Here is a 6,949-nt window from a genome sequence, read left to right as displayed (position 1 = left end):
ACAGTTAAAATGTGTCGTTATTGACCCCAACGCCGACAGTTAATTCGAGACCAATGCCAACAGTTAAAATGTGTCTCTATTGACTCCAACGACGACAATTAATAAAAGTCTAATGCCGACAGTCATAAAATGTTACCAAAATTCAAATAAAAAATCTAAAATTATAATTAATGAATAGTATAATTATTAAAATAAACTAAATTATGTAAATATATATTTATAAAAATTATGTATTTATTAAAACCTTTTAAAATTATTATTTTTTTTCTAAATTTTTCATATTATTAACTTTTATATGTATAATAATTTTTATATCAAAACATAAATTTATTATTCTTTAACAAATTTATAAAATTTACTATATTATTCTTTAACATATTTATAAAACGTGTATTAGTTACAAAAGAGTTGTTTTATTAATTGGAAAAATATTGTAAAAAAATGAATGAATAATATAATTTTAAAAATAAACTAAATTATGTAAATATATATTTATAAAAATGATGTATTTATTAAAAATTTTAAAAACTAGATTATTTTTTGTTTCTAAATTTTTTATATTATTAATTTTGGTATTTACAATAATTTATATATCAAAATTTAAATTTATTATTTTTTAACATATTTATAAAATTAACTATATTATTAATTATATATTTTTTAACATATTTATAAAATTTGTATTAGGTAAAAAGGAGATAGTTTTATTAATTGGAAAAATATTAAAATAAATTAATGAATAATACTAAATTAAATTATGTAAATATATATTTATAAAAAAAATTTGTTTCGCGTGAAACCAATTAATAGACCACCAAAGCAATTTCATTTCCCTCTCGTATCTTCTTCTTATTCTTCCTCTATGCTTAATCGTTTCATCACCTTGAAAGCCGAGGAGAAGAAGAAGCCGAAGGAGCGTCGTCCGTTCTTGGCTTCAGAATGCAGAGACTTAGCCGAGGCTCATAAGTGGGGCCAGCAGATCATGCGCGAGATCGGTCGCAAGGTTGCTGAGATTCAGAACGAGGGCCTCGATGTGCATCGCCTCCGGGACCTCAATGACGAGATTAACAAGCTTATACGGGAGAAGTCCCACCGGGAGCGCCGTATCGTGTTGCTCGGTGGCCCCAATTAGGCTAAGCACTCCGCAAAGATGAATGACCTAGACGGCAATATTGTGGACGATTCAAACCCTAGCCGCCGTGGCCCTGGCTACCGGTATTTTGGCAGAGGCGGTGGCAGACTGCGGAGGATAAAATGAGGGCAGAGGGTTCTGGAGAGGGTGGACAAGGTATTCTTTTTTTGCTTAAGTTCTTATAGTTCTCGGAATTGGGTAATGGAATTGATTAATTTTCAATCACTTGACTTTTGTTTATTCACACTTGACTTTTGTGAATAATTTTGGTATTCATTTACGTTACGTTGAAATTTTCTACTTCTTTACTTCTTTGTTATAGTGAAAGATTATGTTAAGTGGAACAACTTGAGTAGATTGATATCATAAAATTGATGTCAAACGTATTGGTGTGTGTAAATAAACATTTGTAGCTTATACACCTTGAATTGAACATTTTATGATACTTATAGTCTAACTGATATTCCAAGGGAAGTTATATCAAGTCTTTCATATTTGCAAGTGTTTAGTAAATTACAGAGCCCAGGTCAAATGCATTATTGTCCACTGTATGATGAAATAGTCTTATTGGAGGAGTTAGAGCGCTTGGAACACATGGATGACATATGCATCACCATATTTGATACCCTTTCTGTCCAAAAACTATTAAGCAGTAGTAAGCTACAAAGGTGTATAAGAAACCTTACAATTATGTGGTCTTTCACTACACTCAACTTATCAATCTACATCCTTGAATTGAACATTGCTTTTATAGTAAAGCTTGAGTGCAAAATTGTTCACAAAACAAAAGAAGAAAACCATTTTAAAACTTAGGTTTAACTGAATGACTCCAGGAACAAGTCATTGGTACATTCATAGGGGATTAAAATTGTGTTGTGGACAAAATGTAGCTCTTTGTGACATAAAAATAAAGAACAGGACCGAAGAGCTTAATTTTAGGATATATAGATATTGAAAATTGATTCAACTGATAGTGTACCAAAACATGTACTGTAAATTAAAACTAGAATAAAAATAACCAGAGTGGTGTTGGGCCGTGGGTCATCTGTTATGTTGGTTCAGTTTTTGGTATAAATCAACCAATTTCAGTCTTTTGAGTGGCCCATAATTTTATTGCTGGCGAGATTTCCATATTAAAGAATCCAACTGACCAGATTTTTTACAAGTTTTGGACTTGCAATCCATTATGAAGTATCTGTTTTTGATGAAATTTATGATAGGAGGGTTATGAATTTAGATACAGGTGATTGTATGGCAAGAACTTAATTTTAAGCATCTATGATCGTTCTCCGCATTGTTTTCTTTGCAATTTGGAACTGTAATTGTTAGCATATTTATTGATGAGTAATGTGTAACCACTGCTGTGCCAATTTAATATGATTTTCCACTACTGATCTACAGTAAGATTCTCAAAACCTGTTTGATGCGGATATGAACGAGAACTGAAATTTGTATTCCTTATAAATTTTTGAAAAAGTTACTAGTTATCTCCGAGATATTGTTTATTTAGGTTGCAAGTTTTTTGGATTTCTTGTTCTTTTTGAACTCCTTCAAGTCAGTAGATGGCTAATTTAATCGTTATTTTTTGTGCAGACTTCACTTGGCATTGGTTGTCACAGCAGTAGTATGCTGCTGGATGATGTAAGTTATTGCCTTTTTCTTTGTTTATTTGAGTTTCTTTTATGTTTTATGCAAACTTCATTAACTTGAATATGCATTAGCTGCTACCATTTTTTTGTTATATAATAATGACACCAAGCTCCCTAACTTATTAGTATTTGTTATTATTGAGTTTAGGTGTACAATAATGTTCTTATTGAGTTTTATAAGTTCTCTCTAATAATCATCTAATTGGCTTTATGTTTGTTGCTAACTTGCAATAAGTTGTGTTGAAAACTATTTTTACGTTATTAGTATTTAGAAGTCAGATTAATTTTTTTTATTGTTTGGAAAATGTTTTATATGTGTGTGTATATATATATATATATTTAGATGAATGAGTTGGTAATATTAATTACATTTAAGTTTATGCTCCCTAACTTGTGACTTATTGCATGTTACAGTTAAAAATTTTCAGTTTGTATTTATTTGCAGGTTTTGTACTAATATTTGGTTATGTTGTCTTGTTCAGACATTTTTCCACTTAAATTTTTATCTCTGTTTTTCACGTAGTTTTTGATCATTTTTATCTCGTTGGGTCTATATTCTATTTTTCTGAATGTGGTGGGTATATGTTCTGTTTTCTAGATTATAGAAGAGTTTTCTAGATTCATTAATTCCTTTCTTTTGGAACTTCTTGGAATCATTGTACGACAGTTTAGTTTTTTTTTTTTTTTTAAATCGTGTGGATCTTAAGCTACCACATCAGATAATGTTGAAAAATGTCCTGGCTAAGTAAACTTTTTTCCACACATTTTGCAGATTAAAAAAATGTTGAATTTCCATGCTTCCAGATGTAGTAGTACTAGTTGTTTCAAGTGGGTTTTGTATGCTTTACAATTTATAATTGCAATATGTGGAATGGGTGGATTCAGGCCTTAGATTATAACAGTGTATCTAATCTTTTCTATTAAGTACACTTATTCTCAGCCTAGTTATCATAAGACCCCTCCTCTTATTATTATAATTATTATTACTAAATAATTTCATGCTTGACCAAGACTGGACTCTCTTGTAACCTCAGCCTTAGTCCGTACCCCCTTTGAATTGACTAGATATTTGATTTTTGGTTGGTTGTGATGCTTGGGGCTGTAGACCCTCATTCTTATGCCTTATGCTTATTCACTTGTTAATTGTTCTTGAAACTTGCTCATTGATTTATTTTGGATTCAAATTGCTGATAATGGACAGACATGAGAATAAGGGTCTACTTATAAACAATCATTTTATTTATTATTTACTTTGCTGGCGATGACCCCACTCAAGGCAGGGGCACACTAAAAACAAAGCATTTCATTAACAATAGGGGCAAAATCCCATCTAATACAACAAAAGTTCATAAACCAAAAACAAGCAAAACTGATAACAGAGCATTCTTTACTATCTTACCTGTAGAGTGAGGTGAGATTGTATAGCTGAACTTTATTTTTTAAAAATAAAAAATTGACGGGTAATTATCTCTTTACTATTGTTAGTCTTTTCGATTTGTAATTTTGTATTGTGCTTTAGAATTCCATATTTTTGTATATTTATAGGAAGTGATGGAAAATGTTTCTGTCTGATCATGTTTTATGTTTTATGTGATGATTCTTCTTCTGACTTGAACATTGATTGTTTCTATCCAAAATAAATAGATATTTTTCTGTTCTGTCCTTGTTATTCTACAGTTGTTTCATGATTATTTTTCTCATTTTATTACGATTTGCTGACTTGAAGATTCTGGGCTTGAATCTTTTGGAACCTGGTTGAAGTTTTAATTCAGAAAGTTTTAACTTTTAACTAGAGAAGTATCTTTATGGAGGATATTGTTTAATGAGATGATGATTTTGAAGGAAGTATCTTTATGGTGGCAGGGGACTCGGGGCTGGGCTCAACGGCAACGACTGGTGGCTCGAGGGCTGGGCTCGACAGCGGTATGGGGGGTCTTGGGTCTGGGCTCGACGCCGTAGGGCCTGGGCATTTTCTCAGTCCATTCCCTCTCTCAGTTAGTCAGGTATGAAGATTGCTTTTTTATTTTTTATTTTAATTTCTTTTCTGTTTTTTTCTTTCTTTCTTTTGTTGTGGTGAAAAGGGATCTCTCAATCTCACTGCCCTCCCTCTCGCACTCTGGTCTCACTCTCTCAAGTATGGAGACTCTTTATTTTTTATTTTTTATAATTGCTATCCTCTAGATCAGTACACATATCCCTGAAAACTACAAATATTTACGGTATAAAACATCATATTATAGCAAAAAATAAAAATAGAAAAGGCTTATAAACTTAATGTACAGCCCTTATACATGTGATAGCTTGGAAAAGACCAGGATTAAGAATCAGTGGGAAAAGAAAAAGAAGTCTGACCATATGTAGGAAGAGGAAAATGCCCTGTATCTCAAAGTGTTGGCAAATCTATAAAAGTAGGATCTTGAAATGGTGAAGTGAAACAAAGGAGTGTACTATAGGAACCAGAATAATTATATAGTGGTAAAAAGATAGAACACAAGAAGATTGTTGTTTCGATCTTATGCCTCAATATCTGCCTTGTATTCGTCTTTAGATTACATTGACAACTGCATTAACATGAGCATGTTGGACTGTTAATTAATTCATAATTACAAATTAATGAGAAGTTATTTCATTAAACCCAACGTTAGACAGTTTTGAATTTATGATTGACATGATTGTTCTTCTTTTGTGATTACTTAATGTGAATAAGTTGAGAACATTATAATCACATCACTTGTTTATGATAACAACTGAAATGAACATGAACTTCTCTAATGTGGGACTCAAATCACTTCTTGTCTTGTAGTTGTAATGAAGACTCAAAAAGGAATACATAATACATATCATCAATTAGTGGAATCAGTTTGCTTAAAATTTGAGACAATCATTTCTTGTCCCTCTATTAAAAATTATATCCAACTCTACGAGTATATATATATATATATATATATATATATATAATCTCTATTCATTTTGGCCTTTTCACTTTGTTTGGTTTCAATTTTCTAATAATACATTGCCCCTTAAAAAAAATAATAAAGGGTAGATATTAAAAATTTTGATTAGTCTATTGTGTAAATGTAAAAAGAGTGGATAAATTTGTTTGTTTTGTTTTTCAATTCCAAACTTGTTTTATGCTTTTGATGCGGATGTCTTTGTAAGCATTGGAGACTTGGTCCTATAGTGTTTTGATATATATTGACTTTTTGTTTTTTGTTTTAATATACCTTGAATGAAATAAAGTATTAGAGAGATAAAATTAGTTCATTGAAACTATTGAGTATGGAAAAATATTAAAAGAACAAGAGAGTAAACTTATGACTTGGACTGAGACATTGGTAGCAAGAGAATTGTGTAACAATTGTGAGTAAACTTATTTTTTTACACTACAATAAAAGTTTAGTTATAATTTTTCTTGTTTGGTGTATTATAATGTGATTTTTCATGTTTCAGGGATGATTTTAGAAAGAAATTTAGTCAGTCAATTCTTACTTTGAAAATACTATTGGTGACGAGGGTGAGTACAAGGACGAGAAGAAGAAATCTATGTTCTTTGACAATGAATTTAGTATTTTATTTTATTTGTAATTTTTATTAGAGTAAATGATTCTTTTTTGAGTAGTTAATTATTTACTTTGTAAATCTAGTCATATTTTTTTTAAGGTCAAGACGATTATGTTTATAGACAAGCCTATATGATTTTTGAGTAAGTAGTGTTATATTTGTCAAAAATTTGTTTTATTAGATTTGTAAATACTTTGTGTAAGTTTTGTTATTTTAATCTATAATTTTTTAGATTTGTATATAAATGTTTCATTTAAATCATAATTTTTAATTTAAAATAAAAATAAATAATTTTTTTGCAAACAACGACGACATCTAATAACTGTCGGCGTAGCCAGCAACGACGACATCTAATAACTGTCGGCGTAGCCAGCAACGGCGACACCTAATAACTGTCGTTGTAGCCAGAAACGACGACACCTAATAACTATAGGCGTAGCTAGTAACGACGAAACCTAATAATTGTCAGCGTAGCTAGCAACGACGATATTTAATTACTATCGGCGTAGCTACTCTTACGCCGGCATAGGAAAATACGACAGTTAGTCGACTGCGTTACCCAATAGCGACAGTTTTAACTGTCCAAAATTCCTGTTTTTGTAGTAGT

At 30.7% G+C, this 6,949-nt stretch overlaps 1 long non-coding RNA gene across 3 annotated transcripts; it reads left to right on the top strand.

Annotated features, from left to right (window-relative positions):
* Positions 1–814: 814 nt before the first annotated feature.
* On the top strand, positions 815–6,587 carry LOC133807099 (uncharacterized). Of its 3 annotated transcripts, none has more exons than XR_009879154.1 (4): positions 815–1,288; positions 2,726–2,773; positions 4,645–4,784; positions 6,232–6,587. It is a non-coding gene; the product is annotated as an uncharacterized LOC133807099 (long non-coding RNA). The 3 variants fall into 3 exon arrangements; XR_009879156.1 differs by having other exon boundaries at positions 4,628–4,784; XR_009879155.1 differs by having other exon boundaries at positions 4,624–4,784.
* The last annotated feature ends 362 nt before the right edge of the window (positions 6,588–6,949 follow it).

The sequence above is a fragment of the Humulus lupulus genome, chromosome 1, assembly GCF_963169125.1.
Source record: "Humulus lupulus chromosome 1, drHumLupu1.1, whole genome shotgun sequence".
Classification (NCBI taxonomy): Eukaryota; Viridiplantae; Streptophyta; class Magnoliopsida; order Rosales; family Cannabaceae; genus Humulus; species Humulus lupulus.
This window is presented reverse-complemented; position numbering and strand designations above follow the sequence as displayed.